We start from the raw sequence: 20,111 nt of genomic DNA, 5'->3' as shown, positions 1-20,111 counted from the left end.
AATTTCGTACCTGGGGGGTGTCTATAGTGTGCCTGTAAAGGGGCGCATGTTTCCTGTGTTTAGAACAGTCTGACAGCAAAATGACATTTTGAAGGAAAAAACTCATTTAAAACTACCCGCGGCTATTGCATTGCCGACAATACACATAGAAGTTCATTGATAAAAACGGCATGGGAATTCCCCAAAGGGGAACCCCGAACCAAAATTAAAAAAAAAAAATGACGTGGGGGTCCCCCTAAATTCCATACCAGGCCCTGCCTGGTATGGATATTAAGGGGAACCCCGGCCAAAATTTAAAAAAAAAAAATGACGTGGGGTTCCCCCTAAATTCCATACCAGACCCTTCAGGTCTGGTATGGATTTTAAGGGGAACCCCGCGCCAAAAAAAAAAAAAAAAAACGGCGTGGGGTCCCCCCAAAAATCCATACCAGACCCTTATCCGAGCACGCAACCTGGCAGGCCGCAGGAAAAGAGGGGGGGACAAGAGTGCGGCCCCCCCTCCCTCCTGAACCGTACCAGGCCACATGCCCTCAACATTGGGAGGGTGCTTTGGGGTAGCCCCCCAAAACACCTTGTCTCCATGTTGATGAGGACAAGGGCCTCATCCCCACAACCCTGGCCGGTGGTTGTGGGGGTCTGCGGGCGGGGGGCTTATCAGAATCTGGAAGCCCCCTTTAACAAGGTGACCCCCAGATCCCGGCCCCCCCCTGTGTGAAATGGTAAGGGGGTACATAAGTACCCCTACCATTTCACGAAAAAAGTGTCAAAAATGTTAAAAATGACAAGAGACAGTTTTTGACAATTCCTTTATTTAAATGCTTCTTCTTTCTTCTATCTTGCTTCATCTTCTGGTTCTTCTGGCTCTTCTGGTTCTTCTGGTTCTTCCTCCGGCGTTCTCGTCCAGCATCTCCTCCGCGGCGTCTTCTGTCTTCTTCTCCTCGGGCCGCTCCGCACCCATGGCATGGGGGGGAGGCTCCCGCTCTTCTCTTCTTCTCTTCTTCTTTTCTTCTTTTCTTCTTTTCTTCTCTTCTTCTCTTCTTCTTCATTTTCTTCTCCGGGCCGCTCCGCAATCCATGCTGGCATGGAGGGAGGCTCCCGCTGTGTGACGGCGCTCCTCGTCTGACAGTTCTTAAATAACGGGGGGGCGGGGCCACCCGGTGACCCCGCCCCCCTCTGACGCACGGTGACTTGACGGGACTTCCCTGTGGCATTCCCCGTGACGTCACAGGGAAGTCCCGTCAAGTCACCGTGCGTCAGAGGGGGGCGGGGTCACCGGGTGGCCCCGCCCCCCTCCGTTATTTAAGAACTGTCAGACGAGGAGCGCCGTCACACAGCGGGAGCCTCCCTCCATGCCAGCATGGATTGCGGAGCGGCCCGGAGAAGAAAATGAAGAAGAAGAGAAGAAGAGAAGAAAAGAAGAAAAGAAGAAGAGAAGAAGAGAAGAGCGGGAGCCTCCCCCCCATGCCATGGGTGCGGAGCGGCCCGAGGAGAAGAAGACAGAAGACGCCGCGGAGGAGATGCTGGACGAGAACGCCGGAGGAAGAACCAGAAGAACCAGAAGAGCCAGAAGAACCAGAAGATGAAGCAAGATAGAAGAAAGAAGAAGCATTTAAATAAAGGAATTGTCAAAAACTGTCTCTTGTCATTTTTAACATTTTTGACACTTTTTTCGTGAAATGGTAGGGGTACTTATGTACCCCCTTACCATTTCACACAGGGGGGGGGCCGGGATCTGGGGGTCACCTTGTTAAAGGGGGCTTCCAGATTCCGATAAGCCCCCCGCCCGCAGACCCCCACAACCACCGGCCAGGGTTGTGGGGATGAGGCCCTTGTCCTCATCAACATGGGGACAAGGTGTTTTGGGGGGCTACCCCAAAGCACCCTCCCAATGTTGAGGGCATGTGGCCTGGTACGGTTCAGGAGGGAGGGGGGGCCGCACTCTCGTCCCCCCCTCTTTTCCTGCGGCCTGCCAGGTTGCGTGCTCGGATAAGGGTCTGGTATGGATTTTTGGGGGGACCCCACGCCGTTTTTTTTTTTTTTTTTTGGCGCGGGGTTCCCCTTAAAATCCATACCAGACCTGAAGGGTCTGGTATGGAATTTAGGGGGAACCCCACGTCATTTTTTTTTTTAATTTTGGCCGGGGTTCCCCTTAATATCCATACCAGACCTGAAGGGCCTGGTATGGAATTTAGGGGGACCCCCACGTCATTTTTTTTTTTAATTTTGGTTCGGGGTTCCCCTTTGGGGAATTCCCATGCCGTTTTTATCAATGAACTTCTATGTGTATTGTCGGCAATGCAATAGCCGCGGGTAGTTTTAAATGAGTTTTTTCCTTCAAAATGTCATTTTGCTGTCAGACTGTTCTAAACACAGGAAACATGCGCCCCTTTACAGGCACACTATAGACACCCCCCAGGTACGAAATTTAAAGGGATATTACACTTTTGTTGTTTGACTTTAAGCATTATTAAAATCACTGCTCCTGAAAAAACGGCCGTTTTTAAAACTTTTTTTTGCATTGATCCATGTCCCCTGGGGCAGGACCCAGGTCCCCAAACACTTTTTATGACAATAACTTGCATATAAGCCTTGAAAATTAGCACTTTTGATTATTCATGTTCGTGTCCCATAGACTTTAACGGTGTTCGCATGTTCGAACGAACTTTTTTCCTGTTCGCATGTTCTGGTGCGAACCGAACAGGGGGGTGTTCGGCTCATCCCTAGCTGGGAGTCCTAAGACTCCTTGGCCTATCGGGTCTCAAGACCCACTTCCTGATTGGCAAGGAGGCGAAGCAGGAAGATATTAGCAAATATTAATTCGCTAATGTCACATAAGTGGGTGGGCTTGGGATGCAGTGCTCTGCGCCCCGAGCCCACCCTTTGTGAAGCCAATTAGAGCCTCAGGCCCTAATCATGTGCTGAAAAAAAACAAAAAATATTGGAATCCATCTGTCTGGTGCCTTGCATGTAGATTAGGGGCCGGGCGTATGAATTAGGGGGGCGGCGCCCCTGCGACCTGCATGAGCGTCCGCCACTGGTCCTGATACCAAACACTTAATACATAATAAAAGAATAGTGCAGCGCTCCAGTGCTCAAATAGTACATGCAATTACACATCAATAGTCCATAAAGTGAAAAAGGCAAGTGATCGAAAAAAAAGTCCAGAAAAAACAAAAAAGCATAATCTTCAGTGATCCCACAGCAATGATGAAAATAAGAGTCTCCAAGAAAGCCCGGTAAACACCCTTTACTCTCATGCTCTGCTTACCGGAAAGATTGTGACCCCCTGAAAAGAATGGTCATCATGTGCTTTTTATAACATTTCAGCCAATTCAGCATCTCACAGGCAGGAGCCAGAGTGGCGATCAAACATTTCCAGCACCCAGGCAGCAGCAATAAAAGCATACACACCCGTTCCAGAGCGGTACCAAACCGAATATAAAATGAAAACACTCCAATAGTGTAATATTGCCAGAACTTATATTTCTTTAAGGCCTCATGCACACTGGACGTTTCTGGACGTTTTTACAGCAGCTGTTTTTGGCTTCAGATGTTTTTTTATACAGTTAATAAACTCCCCATCATGTTATCCTATGTGTCCATGCACACGTAGGCTGTTATCAGCAGTTTTTGGCTGGGACGTTTTTTGGTTTTCAAAAAAATTCCAAAACTAGCGGGTTCTGAGAGAAGTTTTTCAGCTGTAAAAACTCTCTAATGTAAAAAAAATGCTGATAAACGCTCAAAAACGCGGCTCACCAGCGTTTTTTGACATTTTTGATCCATTTTAAAAAAATAAAAAGATAAATGCTTTTAAAAAAAAAATGCAAGAAAAGTTAACGCGGAAAAATGCTATTGCAAAAACTTTGAAAAACTCACTGCAAAGCTACTGGCGTTTTTATAACGTTATTTTAATGTCCAGTGTGCATGAGGCCTTATAAACAACAAAGATGCACTTACATCATTAGGCATAAATCCGGCATGACAAATGCCAGCAGATTGGGCATTTTCCAACAACAAAGTGCAGCTGCGCATGCGTGGTGGTGTGTGTACGTGGCTCCGCCCTGTGCACGTTGTCACATTTGACATCATCAGGGTTATGTTAGCATTATTATATTAGCTAACGTGCCCATGGACATGTGGACGATTTAGCGCATTCTTATGCGCAGTGTTCAGGGGCAGAAAAAAAATGGCTTTGACATTTTTTTTCCATGTAAATGTGACTAAACACACATAAACACACTCTTATGCACGTAAATGTATTCTAATGGCTAGAATACATGAATATTCTAGTTATTAGAATGAGTTTATGTACAAATGCTTCTAAACACCATACGCATGTAAACGCAAGTGAAAAATTAGGGCCATTTTTCCTGCATGAGGCCTAATGCCTGGTACACACAATGAGATTACCGGACAAATGATCGTCCATTTTTTTTTTTGCATGCTAGTCTCATATTGAAAATGAAGAGTTTACTATTACTAAAGTTATGAAAATTCTCGTACGACAGAATAAAAATTCGGAAGTGATGTCATGTATTGTAGTGAATTTGTATTGTATTTTTGAACGACAACTGTACTGATTGCCGACTGTATACAGTATATATACGGCGGCAAGGCGGCTCTGCTGCGCAGAATAACATACCTAATACATGATCCACGTGTTGGGCCCAGGACCTCCTCTTCTCGGGTCCCCTGCCAGCGCTCCTGGCTCCTCCCTCCTGCCAAGTGCCCCCACAGCAAGCAGCTTGCCCAACCTGTGGCTCTGTGAGTCCATTCACACACAGAGCTACTGCTTGGCCCTGCCCCTCCATTTCCTGATTGACTCACTGGCTGTGATTGACAGCAGCAGGAGCCAATGGCTCCCTCTGATGCTAAAAGCCAATCAGGAGTGCGAGTCCCTGGAGAAGCAAAGGTCTCGTGGACATCACTGGATCAAGAGGGGGCTCAGGTAAGTATTGGGGGGGGCTGGGGGGCTTCTGCACTCAGAAGGTTTTTTACCTTCATGCATGTTGAGTGTGTTTTGAAAAGAGTGCTGGTTACTAGATCCAACCTTTCAGCATCCTGCACCACGACCCATGGGACTCAACAATTTTGTTTTCAAATCCCGGGATCCGTGACCATTGTCGGGTATGAAGGTAGTGTCCCAATAGACAATTTCCTTCAAGAAAAGCTTCACCATATCCACCAATCACTATGGTACCATGATTCACTTTTATTTAGCTGACAGAAGACTTTTCCTATCATGAAAGGATTACTTGGTTGTATTTCAGGTCAAATGTTCCTAGTCCTCCCATGACCCTGCTTCCCACAACAATTTTCATTACTTCACTAAATTTCACAGTATCTTAAAGCAGAACTCAAGTTCACATTGTGGTAAGTGGGCACGTACCATAATGTGCCAGTGTGCACATGTGTACTTGTACAATAAGGTACACTCGCCTGCCATAGAATCTACTCCAGTGATACAATGTGATCCAATCTCCCTCATTGCTCCATTGCCTCTGCTGACATCTTTGCCCGGTCTTGTTCTGGGTTCGGCAACTTTGGCCATCTTGTTTGTCTGGCCAACAGGGGAGTTAATTCTTCCCAACACCCAAAGCAGGCTGAGATTTTGTGTTGAGCTGCACCTGTTTGGCTCAGTGTTAGGAAGAATTAGCTAGCAGGCGAGGAAGAGGAGACATACAGGGGTTACTAAAACTGAGAGTGCAAAATCGGGTGCAGCTCTGCATAGAAACCAATCAGATTCCAGGTTGTATTTGTTAAAGTTTTTACTAAACAAGGTGAAGTTAGAAACTGATTGGCTACCATACACAGCTGCACCAAAATTTGAACTCTCTAGTTTTAGAAAATCAACCTCACAGAGTCAGCATTTTGTACATCTTAGTTCCACTTTAACTAAAGCGTCTTGCCCAGTGGAGTAACACTAGCTGCTCACCTGGCTGGTATGGGACCTGGGGCTGGAAATGGACCCCAGTAGGGAGGATCTTGAGGACAATTAAACATGAAATGCCTCTGTGAATGTGAAGATACCACAAATCCAGCCTGCAATGGATAATATGGACAGCGGACAGAGTTGTTCACATTTAAAAAATATGTAGCTTTTGTGTCACTTTGCATCCCTGTGTGGCGATAAAATGAAGCGCGTTTGACAAACGTTAATCAGATATCGGTGAGGTTGAAGGAGGAATATCAGTGAGATGGAAAAAATCACTTGGAGGGCATTTGGGGTGTGTTTTTATTGTCCCTTATAAGTGTGTGAGCACTATAGGAGTGTTGGTTCACATTACTGCCAGCATTAGTATTTTTATAGTCTAAGCTACAAAAAACATTGTGTCTCCTCACCTAAAAACTGACAGCTATTTGTAGGCCTGCAAAAAAAAAAAACCCCACAGTTTAAAGAAGTTTGTGTTGGGGTTATAAAGTAATTATGTGCAGAATTACAATGTCATTCCATTTTAAAATATTGTGATTGTCATTATTTTTACTGCTACAAATCGCATTTTACCTTTTCTTTTTAAATTGACCACTTGACCACCTCTTTTTATTATTATTATACAGGATTTAGGACTTGCTTGCTGTGGTGGGAAAAGCGGGTAAAAAATAATACAATATATACAATTGCGACACAAGTCATATTGTAATTGAATGTTATTAAAAATGACCTATCCTTTTCAAACTGCAGTATTGTAAATTTCTGTAAAGTGCAATGCAATATGGCTTCCTCAGCCCCCCCCCCAAAAAAAACATAATTTCCTGCTTGTGTAATTGGCTCACTGATTTTCCCAACAGTCTTCACTAAGATACAAGTCAGATTTCAGGCATCCCACGCAACAAAAATGGCATTTTTGGTAAGATACTCTCAGTAGGAAATAAAGTCTAAAACGATGCAGACCTTGCAGTTTTCCTCATTAGAACCCTGCAGGTGTAGCAGCTGGTTGATAAATATGAAACCGCTCCCATTAGATTCACTTACCACATGGACACAGACAAACAAACAGGGATTTCTTCAAAATAACAAAAGGTAGGAATCTGCAAAAAAGTTTGTTAAAATCCTTGCAATGTACATAGATCACCCAGAGGAGAATGTTTTATATCTCAACGTAAGTGGAGTTACTCTTTAACCGCTTACCCACTGGGCACTTAAACCCCCTTCCTAACCAGACCAATTTTCAGCTTTTGGTGCTCTCACATTTTGAATGACAATTACTCATACAACATTGTACCTGTATGAAATTTTTTGTCCCTTTTCCCACACAAATAGAGCTTTCTTTTGGTGGTATTTAATCACCATTGGGTTTTTTATTTCTTGCGCTATAAAAGAAAAAAGATTGAAAATTCTGTAAAAAAATGAATTTTTCTTTGTTTCTGTTATAAAATTTAGCAAATTAGTAATTTTTCTTCATAAATTTTGGCCAAAATGTATACTGCTGCATATCTTTGGTAAAAATAAGTAAAAATTGGTGTATATTATTTGGTCTTTGTGAAAGTTATAGAATCCACAAGCTATGGTGCCAATATCTGAAAATTGATCACACCTGAAGTACTGACGGCCTATCTAATTTCTTGAGACTCTAACAAGTACAAATATCCCCCAAATTACCCCTTTTTGGAAAGAAGACATTCCTAGGTATTTAGAAAGATGCATGGTGAGTTTTTTGAAGTTGTCATTTTTTCCCACAATTCTTTGCAAAATCAAGATTTTTTTTTCCACAAAATTGTCATATTAGCAGGTTATTTCTCACACACAGCATATGCATACCACAAATTACACCCCAAAATACATTCTGCTTTTACTCCCGAGTATGGCGATACCACATGTGTGAGACTTTTACACAGAGTTGCCACATACAGAGGCCCAACATGCAGGGAGCGCCTTTAGGCGTTCTGGAGCACCCAGGCCAATTCTGACATTTCTCTCCTACATGTAAAAATCATCATTTATTTTAGGGCTGTTACTGATTAAAATTTTCGTGTTCGATTAATTGATTTTTTTTAATCGGCTAATTTCGATGAATTATAATGCACATACAGATCCAACTACTTTTAGCTGATTTAGCACTGTTGTTATGGCAACGGCCGAAGCCGGGCATAGCGGGGAATGGCTAGGACGTTACACATCATAAACTCAGCCTCACCGTGCCTATAATGCAGTCTCACCGTGCCCATAATGCAGTCTCACCGTGCCCATAATCGCAGCCTCACTGTAGTCAGTGCCTGTGTCTGTATTACACAGTCTGCGGGCATCTCCCGCTATGTGTCTCGGAGCTGAGTGTGAAAACTTTGGCCGCGCTGTGAGAAAAGTTCCGCCCTCCTCCTAGATCAGCTCGTGTGATAGACAGACGTCTATCACACGAGCTGATCTAGGAGGAGGATGGGACTTTTCTCACAGTGCGGCCAAAGTTTTCACACTCAGCTCCGAGACACACAATGGGAGATGCCCGCAGACTGTGTATGACATATAGTGGAGTTGGAGGAGGAGGGAGCGGAGTGCTGCAGCCACAGCTTGGCCCAAAGCGGCCCCAGGGCAGGCAGCCTACCGATCAAAAAAATTTTGATCGATCAAAAAAATTAACGATTAATCGAGGAATTAATAGTTAATTTCCGCAGCCCTAATTTATTTGCTAGAAAATTACATAGAACCCCAAAACATTATATATGTTTTTTTTAGCAAAGACCCTAGAGAATACAATGGCGGTCATTGCAACTTTTTATCCCGCACGGTATTTGCGCAGGAATTTTTCGAATGTGTTTTTTTTTTGGAAAAAAAAACAGTTTTGTGCTTTAAAAAAAAACAAAACAGTAAAGTTACCCCAATGTTTTTGCATAATGTGAAAGATGAAGTTATGCCAAGTAAATAGATACCTAACATGTCAACCTTCAAAATTGCACACGCTTGTGGAATGCCGCCAAACTTCGCTACTTAAAAATCCCCATAGGCAACGCTATAACATTTTTTACTGGTTACATGTTTTGAGTTACAGAGGAGGTCTAGGGCCAAAATTATTGCTCTCGCTCTAACGTTTGCAGCGATACCTCACATGTGTGGTTTGAACACCGTTTTCATATGTGGGCGGGACTTACGTATGCGTTCGCTTCTGCATGCGAGCACACAGGGACAGGGGCGCTTTAAAATTTTTTATTTTTTTTTTATTGTTCATTTTACTTTATTTATTTTAGTTTGACACTTTTTTCCCCAAAAAAAATTTTGATCACGTTTATTCCTATTACAAGGAATGTAAAAATCCCTTGTAATAGGAATATGGCATGACAGGTCCTCTTTACAGTGAGATATGGGGTCAATAAGGCCCCACATCTCCCCTCTAGGCTGGGAAGCCTGAAATAAAAAAATAAAAAAAGATCCTGGGTTTGATCGTAGCGGTGAGTTGGTAGAAGCACCGGAGGGCGGCGGGAGGGGGGGGGACGTCCCCACTCGCCTCCCGTAAGAACGATCAAGCAGCAGAACAGCTGCTATGATCATTCTTATGGTGTAGGGAATTGCCGGCAGAAAAAGCTGATATCTGAATGATGCCACAAAGTCAAGGATGTCATATGACGGCGGGCGGGAAGTGGTTAAAACGCTTTTTTTTTTTTAACACAAAGTTGTCCATTTATACAATATTTCTAACACATAGAATGTACATACCAAAAATGACACCCCAAAATAGATTCTCCTACTCCTCCTGAGTACGGCGATACCACATGTGTGAGACTTCCACAGCCTGGCCACATACAGAGGCCGAGTACAGCCGAGTATGGCTGAGCATGGCCGAGTATGGCTGAGCATGGCAGGGTATCGCCGAGTATGACTGGGTATGGAAGAGTATGGCTGGGTATCACAGAGTATTGCAGAGTATGCCTGGGTATTGCAGAGTATGGCTGGGTATTACAGAGTATGGCTGGGTATTGCAGAGTATGGCAGGGTATTGCAGGGTATGGCAGGGTATGGTAGAGTATTGCAGAGTATGACAGCGTGTTGCAGGATATTGCAGAGTATTGCAGGGTATGGCAGGGTATTGCAGAGTATTGCAGAGTATGGCAGGGTATTGCAGAGTATGGCAGAGTATGGCAGGGTATTGCAGGGTATTGCAGAGTATTGCAGGGTATTGCGGGATATTGCTGGGTATTGCAGAGTATTGCAGGGTATTGCTGAGTATTGCAGAGTATTGCAGAGTATTGCAGGGTATTGCAGAGTATTGCAGGGTTTTTCAGAGTATTGCAGGGTATTGCAGGGCATTGCAGGGTATTGCAGAGTATTTCAGGGTATTGCAGAGTATTGCAAGGTATTGCAGAGTATTGCAGAGTATTGCAAGGTATTGCACAGTATTTCAGGGTATTGCAGAGTATTGCAGGGTATTGCAGAGTATTGCAGGGTATTGCAGAGTATTGCAGAGTATTGCAGGGTATTGCAGAGTATTTCAGGATATTGCAGAGTATTGCAGGGTATGGCAGGGTATTGCAGGGTATGGCAGGGTATTGCAGAGTATTGCAGAGTATGGCAGGGTATTGCAGAGTATGGCAGAGTATGGCAGGGTATTGCAGGGTATTGCAGGGTATTGCAGAGTATTGTGGGGTATTGCAGGGTATTGCAGAGTATTACGTGTTTTTGCTGGGTATTGCGGAGTATTGCAGGGTATTGCAGAGTATTGCGGGTATTGCTGGGTATTGCTGGGTATTGCAGAGTATTGCAGGGTATTGCAGGGTATTGCAGAATGTTGCAGGGTATTGCAGAGTATTGCAGAATATTGCAGGGTATTGCAGAGTATTGCGGGGTATTGCGGTGTATTGCGGGATATTGCAGGGTATTGCAGGGTATTGCAGAGTATTGCAGGGTATTGCGGGATATTGCTGGGTATTGCAGAGTATTGCAGGGTATTGCTGAGTATTGCAGGGTTTTGCAGAGTATTGCAGGGTATTGCTGAGTATTGCAGGGTTTTTCAGAGTATTGCAGGGTATTGCAGGGTATTGCAGGGCATTGCAGGGTATTGCAGAGTATTTCAGGGTATTGCAGAGTATTGCAGAGTATTGCAAGGTATTGCAGAGTATTGCAGAGTATTGCAGGGTATTGCAGAGTATTGCAGGGTTTTTCAGAGTATTGCAGGGTATTGCAGGGCATTGCAGGGTATTGCAGAGTATTGCAGGGTATTGCAGAGTATTGCAGAGTATTTCAGGGTATTGCAGAGTATTGCAGAGTATTGCAGGGTATTGCAGAGTATTTCAGGGTATTGCAGAGTATTACTGAGTATGGCTGAGCATGGACTGCAATTGTCACAGAGCAGCGCTGTAGGCACTATAGATCCAGCCCACAGCGCTGCTGCCATCTGATTTCTCCCCCTCTTCTCTCACATTGTACCGATCGGTACACAGAGGGAGGCGATCACGTGGTAAACGGCCGCGATCAACGTGATCCGTGATGCACCGGGTCCTCTGGTCATGGATGTGTTCGGGTGCACGCCCCAGGGGGCACGCGAGAACGGGATTCTGGGAGGACGTCACTGTACGCCCTCCCAGAGTTATGCAACCGCCCTGTAGCCGTCATTCGGCTATGGGCCAGTTGGCAAGTGGTTAAATCATATTTATGGTCAATATGTACAATCGCATATTCATTTCCACATTGTATTTTAACCCCTTCCCGACCGGCGCTATAAACGCTATAACTTTTGCGCAAACCTATCAATAAACGCTTATTGCGATTTTTTTAACCAAAAAATATGTAGAAGAATACAATCGGCCTAAACTGAGGAAAAAAAAAATTTTTTTATATATTTTTGGGGGATATTTATTATAGCAAAATGTAAAAAATAATGCGTTTTTTTCCAAATTGTCGCTCTTATTTTGTTTATAGCGCAAAAAATAAAAATCGCAGAGGCGATCAAATACCACCAAAAAAAGCTCTATTTGTGGGGAAAAAAGGACGTCAATTTTGTTTGGGAGACACGTCGCACGACCGCGCAATTGTCAGTTAAAGCGACGCAGTGCCGAATCACAAACAACGCTCTGGTCAGGAAGGGGGTAAAATCTTCCGGGGCTGAAGCGGTTAATTACTTCTAGCCTACTTCTATTAATCTAAACAATCCTGAAGTCTATTAACTTAGAGGATGAATGTAAACTGAAGATCCCTACAAATGTACTTCCTTTGACACATATCACTATACCCTGTCAATAGGCATTGCTGTGTCACATGTTTCACAGAGCCTGCCTTCTGATCTACAGAGGTACTAAATGGAGGAGTTTTAGGAGATGGAGTCAGTACAGGAATCACTGATTGCAGGTAGAAAGGTACCATGGGATATGTAGTCCTTATAAATCAAAAGTAAACAGCAGAGGAGAAGCTGCGAAGCATGCAGGGAATCCAGGATGATGAAGAAAAAGATGGCTAGGAGACAGGCAGCACTCACAATATGAAAGAAGATTCTTCAAGTAAGTTTACAGTATATAGGAATGTCTAAAATAACTATTATTTGTATTGATGTTACAGTGCTGATGGTATAATTGCATAAAATGAAAATGTATGCTGTGTCAATAGAACTTCTTTAATATAACTTAAAGTGTTACTAAACCCAGGACCCTGCATTCACTATGTCTGGTCTCCCACAGTATATAGAATATGGAAATACAATTATTTTAGTAAATTTAAACTGCTAAATACATTTAATCATCAGCAGTATATATCAGTCTTATGACTATGACACTGGTGAAAGCTTGCCGACGGAGACTCCATTCTCCTCTGACTGTCCTATGAGGCTGCATGACCCCTGACCCTCTCTCTGGACAGTGCTGATTGACCCTGTACCGATCACATGCACCCCCCCCCAAAAAAAACTCTTTAGCAATACATACAAAACTGAGCATGTGCAGAGTGCCCCCAAGGCTCTGTACTAACAGGATATGGATCGGGGATGGTGGAAGAAGGGAGATGATCAGAGGAGACAAGATCAAATAGCCTTTTTACATAATGCAGGGGATTAACCCCCACATTAAATATAACAAGCATGCTTTACTGAATATACAGACTCATTTTACTGTTGTGGGTTTAGTAACACTGTAAGGCCTGGGGAAATAAATATCTCAGTAAAAGTCTGCACTGCCCTGGTGCACACAGAATCTGGTGCAGCTTTGCATGGTAGCCAATAAGCTTCTAGGTTTTATTGTCAAAGCTAACATTTACCAATCTAAAATAAGAAGCTGATTGGTTACTTTGCACAACTGCACCAGATTCTGTGTGCTCCAGTTTTAGTAAATCTCCCCCTTTGGGTCAGTTTTTTTCAGCAGCAATGATAAATACAGCTCAATGCACACAAAGTAACATGGAGATAATGGGCAGACCAATAAACATCCGTCCCTTTTACAACTATTTTCATGTACTTTAAATAAAACCAAGAGTCCTTTAGTGAAATCAATTGGCCAAAAGTGAAGATCTAGTGATCCTCTCTTCCATTCACTGACACACTTTTGACCAAGAGATTCCAAGCCTGCCCACCACGGCAAGGTAGACTCTTCTAGGGCAGGACCTACACTAAACTACACTAAGCTACCCTACTCGATGCTAGTCATCGTTTTTCTAATGTTGGATGTATGTTTGTAGTAGGCCTCATCCTATAATCTGTGTGTGCGTTCTACTCTCTCCTAATTTGGTTGTGTGTCTGTGTGCATCTCTCTAACGTATGTACCAGTCAGTTATGTACATCTGGACGTCCTCTGTTAGGTTAGGTCAGTGTATGCCAGTCAATGTATGTTGACCAGTGTGTGTCAGTAAATAAATGTAAGTCCTGTTTTTTACCTTGGAACGTAGCCATGTTCCTCTGCAGTTTGGAGCTCATCGTGTCTTCTGTCAAAAAATCTCGGTCCTCCCGATCTGACAATGAAGGAATCGCAGATTCTGTCCATCTGTGCGCGGATCTTCTGCCTAAAGATCTCGTCCTTCATCTCAGGTGGAAATGGCTTTGAAATCTCATTGTTGGTTGATTTTTTGCCTTTACGTGAAGGAGGCTTGAAAGAAAAAATCCCATTTTAGTATTGGTGCACACAATACCCAATATGTCAAACATTAGAATTCCAAAATAAAAACACACTTCAGTACCCTAAATTTTCCATAGATGCCATTTTAAAAGCCCCTACAGGTTATCAGTTTAACATTAAGGTGCTATTAAAGGCACATTTTTAAATAAATAAATTAAATAAAAAAAAGATGTTTATATGCTTTATGCAACAATATTTGGTCCTATTACCTCCTCTTTGGCAGTCCCCCACTGACACTGTCCCCTCCTTTTTCCTCTGAGTGCCCCCTTAGCAAGTAGTGTACTATGGGGGCACCCATGCAGGCATGCTTCTGAGCCGAGCTGTATGCATCCATAGACACACACAGTGCCGGTAAGCAATACCCCCGCTCCCTCCTCACAGGTGTTTGACTGACAGCAACAGGAGCCTATGACTACTGCCCTCAGTGTCTCTTGTGAGGCCAGGAACTGAAAGGAGCCGTGCTGCAGACAGAACAGAGCTGGAGTGGTGATAAAAAGCAGGTAAGTGTTTAGGGATTGGGGGGGGGGGGGGTGCTGGGTGGGTAGAACAGATATAATTAAAATGTAAAAAAAGGGGTTATATTTGCTATATTTTCAGCAGTGGCAGCCTATGTATCATTGCAGGTTTCCTAACATAAAGGAAAAGTGAGGACATACCAGTAAACCTGTAGAAAGCCTCTATATCCTGGGGGGAGGTCTCTGGGAGCCGCAGAAGAGCTTGCAGGAGCGGACAGTCTCCATTGGTGACTTCTTTGCTTCTCTTTGCCGGTCTCTCCTCCCCTCCGGTTGATGAGAGATGTCTGGTCTTTCTTTTCATCATCTTTCCTGTCCTATTCGGGAGAACGGTGTCTGTAATTGGGGGATGTACAGTAGGTGTATGTTGTAGCTGCAAGGAGATTGTAAGTATGTTCAAATATTGACCCCCAACCCCAAAATATGACCTTAAAGGTTAAAACTACCTTATTTTATAGATATATTATCACTATATATATCAGAAATGGAAGAAATTTAACACAAAACCTTATACAAACTGATCTACCCCCCCCTCCCCCTCACAGCTGTATACAGCTAGTCCCCCACCCCCAAACTCCCCAAAATCCCCAAATTTAAAGTTTTATATCAATAAATACTTCAATTTCAATAAATACTATGAAAAAAGAACTTTAAATTCTATAAAATATTAAGCCTGTTCAGCGATTCGGATAGCTTCTGTCGTCACACAACGATGCGATCACCATCCAGCTCTGCAGTCAGACTGAAGTGACAGTTGGAGCTGAGCTCAGGTCACATGACCTCACCCCAGGTGCAGCTAGTTGCTAAGCAACGTTTTCTTAGGGATCCCATAACTGGACCTAATATCTAAATAAAAATATATATATATATATATATATATATATATATATATATATATATATATATATATATATATATATATATATATATATATCTCAATTCACTAAAAGATAAATACCACATATTTTTGTGTTAAAATGACTCGTGGTATTTTTCTCCAATATAGTCAGTTCACTAAAAATAATATGCGTTATTTACCAAATGCATTAAAAATTTGTTCTGCAATATTTATCACTTATATTTAGTTGTTTTTTTGTTTTTACATGTGAACTGGCCATTAGGGTTCATGTACACTGGGCTTACTGCTTCTACAGGAGTTTAAATTGTTATTAAACCCAGGACCCTGCATTCACTATATCTGGTCTCCCACAGTTCATAAAACATAGAAATGCAATTATTTTATTAAATATAAACTGGTAAATACTTTTCCTTATCAGCAGGATATAGCAGTCCTGTAACTTCAATCAGTGTCTAGTTAAAGCTTGTAGGAGGAGTTTTCATTCTCCCCTGATTGTCCTATAAGGCTGCAGGACCCCTAAACCCTTGTTGGAACAGTGATTGGCCCTGTGCTGATCACATGCACCCTCCAAAAAAAAAACTCTCTAGCAATACACAACAAACTGAGCATGTGCAGAGTGTCCCCAAGGCTCTGTACTATCAAGAGATGGATTGGGGAGGGGAGGATCAGAGGAGACAGGAACAAAAAGCCTTTTTATATAATGCAGAGGATTAACCCCTTAGGTTCCACAGTGTGTATAACAATCATGCTTTACTGCATACACACACTGATTTTACTCTTGTGGGTTTAGTAACACTTTAAAGGCATAGTTCACCTTTACCAAAAAACTGCCTATGCAGAGGATGTCTGTAGATAAAAACAAGCTGTACAGCTTTGACCAAAATTGAATAATGCCCTTGCTATAGGCGTAGGCCATTTACGTACCTCATGAAGCCTGACCTGAAAACTTGCAGTATGTTGCTAAGGATATTGCTAAGAGAGACCCAGCTATTACTGTTCGGCTTCACCATCACAGTGCGCAGCACCCAATCATCGGCCATCCTGGTTGTTGCTGGGGTGGGTCTACACATGCCCAGTGTGGTCAGGACTCTTTTTACTGGCACTGATTTTAAAGTGGTTCTTCAGGCAGAAATTAAAGACTGTGGCCTGCAAGGTTTTCCTAATCACCGTATACTACGGCCTCATGCCCACTCAGGTCTTATGGGGCGTACACACGGTTGGACTTTTCGACCAGACTGGTCTGATGGACGCCGACGGACCAAATCCGGCGGACAATCCGATCGTGTGTGGGCTTCACCCGACCTTCAGCGGACCATGCTGGAACATGCTTCAAATCTTTAAGTCGTAACTCCGCCGGACCCAGAAATCCGCTCGTCTGTATGCTAGTCCGACGGACAAAAACCCACGCTAGGGCAGCTATTGGCTACTGGCTATCAACTTCCTTATTTTAGTCCGGTGTACGTCATCACGTACAAATCCGTTGGACTTTGGTGTGATCGTGTGTAGGCAAGTCCGGTCGTTAGAAAGTCCGTTGAAAGTCCACCAAAAGTCCGTCGAAAGTCTGTCGAAAGTCTGTCGGACAGGCTGTCGGACTTTTGTAGCTGAAAAGTCCGACTGTGTGTACGCAGCATTAGTCCCTGTGCATCAAAACCTGGAATGTTTGTGTGCCCGCAAGGCACAGGTGCAGGATCCAGCCCTGCTGTCTGCAGCCTACTGTCTATGGCAGGCTGAAATACCCTGTGATTGGGCGCTGCATTCAGTGGTATTTGTGTTTAGGGCCGCATGTAGACTGATTTTACTGTTGTGGGTTTAGTAACACTTTAACCACTTGACCTCTGGAAGATTTTATCCCTTTCATTAACAGGGCATTTTTTGCTATTCAGCACTGCGCTACCTTAACTGGCACATTGTGCGGTCATGCAACGCTATACGTCAATTAAATTTATATCATATTTTTTAAACAAACAGAGCTTTCTTTTGATGGCATTTGATCTCCACTGGTTTGTATGAAAATGACAGCATCTATACAATGGTATATTGGAATTTACGCAGCTATAGGCGCTATACTGTAATGGCGGTGATCAGCAACTTCTAGTGTTACTGTGAAAGGGTGACGGACAATCTGGTGCTAACAGACACTGGCTGGGAGGGTCACTAACTGACACTGATGTTGCTAGTGACACTAATACAGTGATCAATGATAATACTGTACACTGTACTACTGACACTGGCTGGGAAGGGATTAACATCCAGGGCTTTTTTCCTCAAACAATAGGTGCTGGAACTTAACCACGGCCCCACAAAACCCCTCCCCCTACACACACCCTCCAAATCACATCAAATAGTGGTTGTGTTTTATTTGAAACAAATAGTGGGTGTGTTCAGTCAAATTTCACGAAAACAGTAGGAGGGTCTTAAAGGGGCATTAAATAACAGGATTGCATTACATACAGAGTGCAGAGCTGTCACTTGTAAACACAGAAACCAGACTTCTGTGTTTACAAGTGATTCTGGTGAGCAGGCACCAAAGGGTCCGAGCCAGAGGTGGTTCCACCAAGTTCCCCCTGAAAAAAAGCCCTGTTAACATCTAGGGGCAATCAAGGGGTCAAAGGTGTGCCTAACAAGTGTAATGGTGTGTAATGTGTGCTGCTTTTACTTACTAATCTGGCTGTTTTTCCCCCTGCTTTTCAGGGAGAAGAAACAGTCAGATCGCTGTTCTCTATACACAGAGCTTTGCGTGTTTGTAAACATCGAACTCTGTGTGTGATTTGACACAGCCGATCAGCAGGTTTCAACCAAAATCATTGGCTGAAATCTGTTGCCAAACTCATGCTGTGTCCAATCACAGCACGGGTCGGCAGGGGCGCGCTCTCACCCACCCCTGCCCTAAACCTGGAAGCAAGCCGACAAGGTACATGTACGTTGCAGAGTCAGCACCTGCAGCCTGCTCGCATTATATTTTCTGTGAGCGGTCTGCAGGAGGTTAAAGTGCTCCTGTGGGTGGAAATAGCGACAGGGCGCCATTATTGGTATGCTGCCAGGAAATATAACTTTGGGGGTCCCATAAACTGTAGTTATGTCCTCAGTTTTGCCTAAGGTCTCATTTTTTATTTTTTCACTTCTGAAGGCACCTGCATGTTAGCTAATGTACAAAAAAAGTGTAAAACCTGCGCTAGGATAAATTCACAAAAATGTCCTGAGAAATGTGTCCTGATCAGTGGTGGCTGGTGCTCAATTTTGGGGGGGTGGCAAACTCGCACTAACCCCTGCCCCCCAGCGATCCATCAAACAGAATCTTTAGCTGTCAATCTGGGCGGCATCCTCTCGCTGCGGTAGAGGTCCGGGGAGGAGGACGATGACAAGGTGGTGGTCTTGGTGCACTTCTGGATCCAGGGTAGGGCCCCTGGAAGCTTGCGGAGGGAAGAGCTGGGGCGTTGCTTCTCCTCCTTGTCGAACAGGAAGAGGGTCCCGAGACCCGATTGGCTGGGAGTCCTAAGGCTCCCTGGCCAATCGGGTCTCAGGACCCACTTCCTGATTGGCCAGGAGGTGAAGCAGGAAGACATTAGCAAATATAAATTCACTAATGTCACATAAGTGGGTGGGCTTGGAGTGCAGTGCTCTGCGCTCCGAGCCCACCCTTTTTGAAGCCAGTTAGAGCCTCAGGCTCTAATCGTGTGCTTTAAAAAAAAAACATTGCAATCCATCTGTCTGGCGCCTTGCGTGTAGATTAGGGGCCGGGGAATAAATTAGGGGGGCGGCGCCCCTGCGACCTGCATGAGCAGCCGCCACTGATCCTGATACCAAACACTTAATACACAATAAAACAATAGTGCAGCACTCCAGTGCTCAAATAGTACATGCAATTACACATCAATAGTCCATAAAGTGAAAAAGGCAAGTGATCCAAAAAAAAAATAGATTTTTATTAAAAAGTTTAACAAATTTCTTAGGATACAAATAATATACCAATACAGAAAGATCCATGCACTCTGAAAGGTAACCAAGTGTCAGATCATTATGAAGGTAATACAAAAATCAATCGAAAGGTAAATTCAGTTGAATTAGGCTACTGCCTGCCTAGACAGTATAATCACAATTACTCTGTGGTATAAACTATTCAGGAATATTGCTCCAGGAAAAATCTCGATAAGTTTTGATCAAACTGTAACGCCTATAGCATAACCCAAGGTCGGGGCACTTATCACCAAGGTTGATCTGGTACTTCGAGTCACTTTACGTAGCTCCCACATTGGCATAAAAAAAATGAGAGGCTCTACATGTGTAATGCATTGCATTTGTCTATGTCAAAATGTATAAATAAAACCGTTATTTGGAAAAAAAAAATGAGAGGCTCCAGGACTCTCCACGTGCATCCATAAGGTATATATTATTATACATATAAGATAAGAAGAGGAAAGGAGTGAAAATAAGCAGAAAAGAGTTTAGAAATAAGCAGAAGGAGTCATTTCCCTCGGCCTAGACCCCCTACCTCCCAGTTCCGGGAACTATGGGGCTTGGAGGTATTTAATCCAGGGGGACCACAACCTATCAAATCTGGCTTGTTTGTCCCTAAGGATGCTGGTCAATTTTTCATTGACCATGATCCAAGAAAGTTTGTGTTTTACTAATGCAAGACTGACCACTTGGGTTTTCCATGCTTGTAATTTTAGCTGCTGAAAAAATAAAAAAGATGAGAGATCGGAGATGTCTGGGAATCTCATCCA

Source organism: Aquarana catesbeiana, linkage group LG08, assembly GCF_042186555.1.
Source record: "Aquarana catesbeiana isolate 2022-GZ linkage group LG08, ASM4218655v1, whole genome shotgun sequence".
Taxonomy (NCBI): Eukaryota; Metazoa; Chordata; class Amphibia; order Anura; family Ranidae; genus Aquarana; species Aquarana catesbeiana.
Note: the sequence above shows the minus strand (reverse complement) of the source record.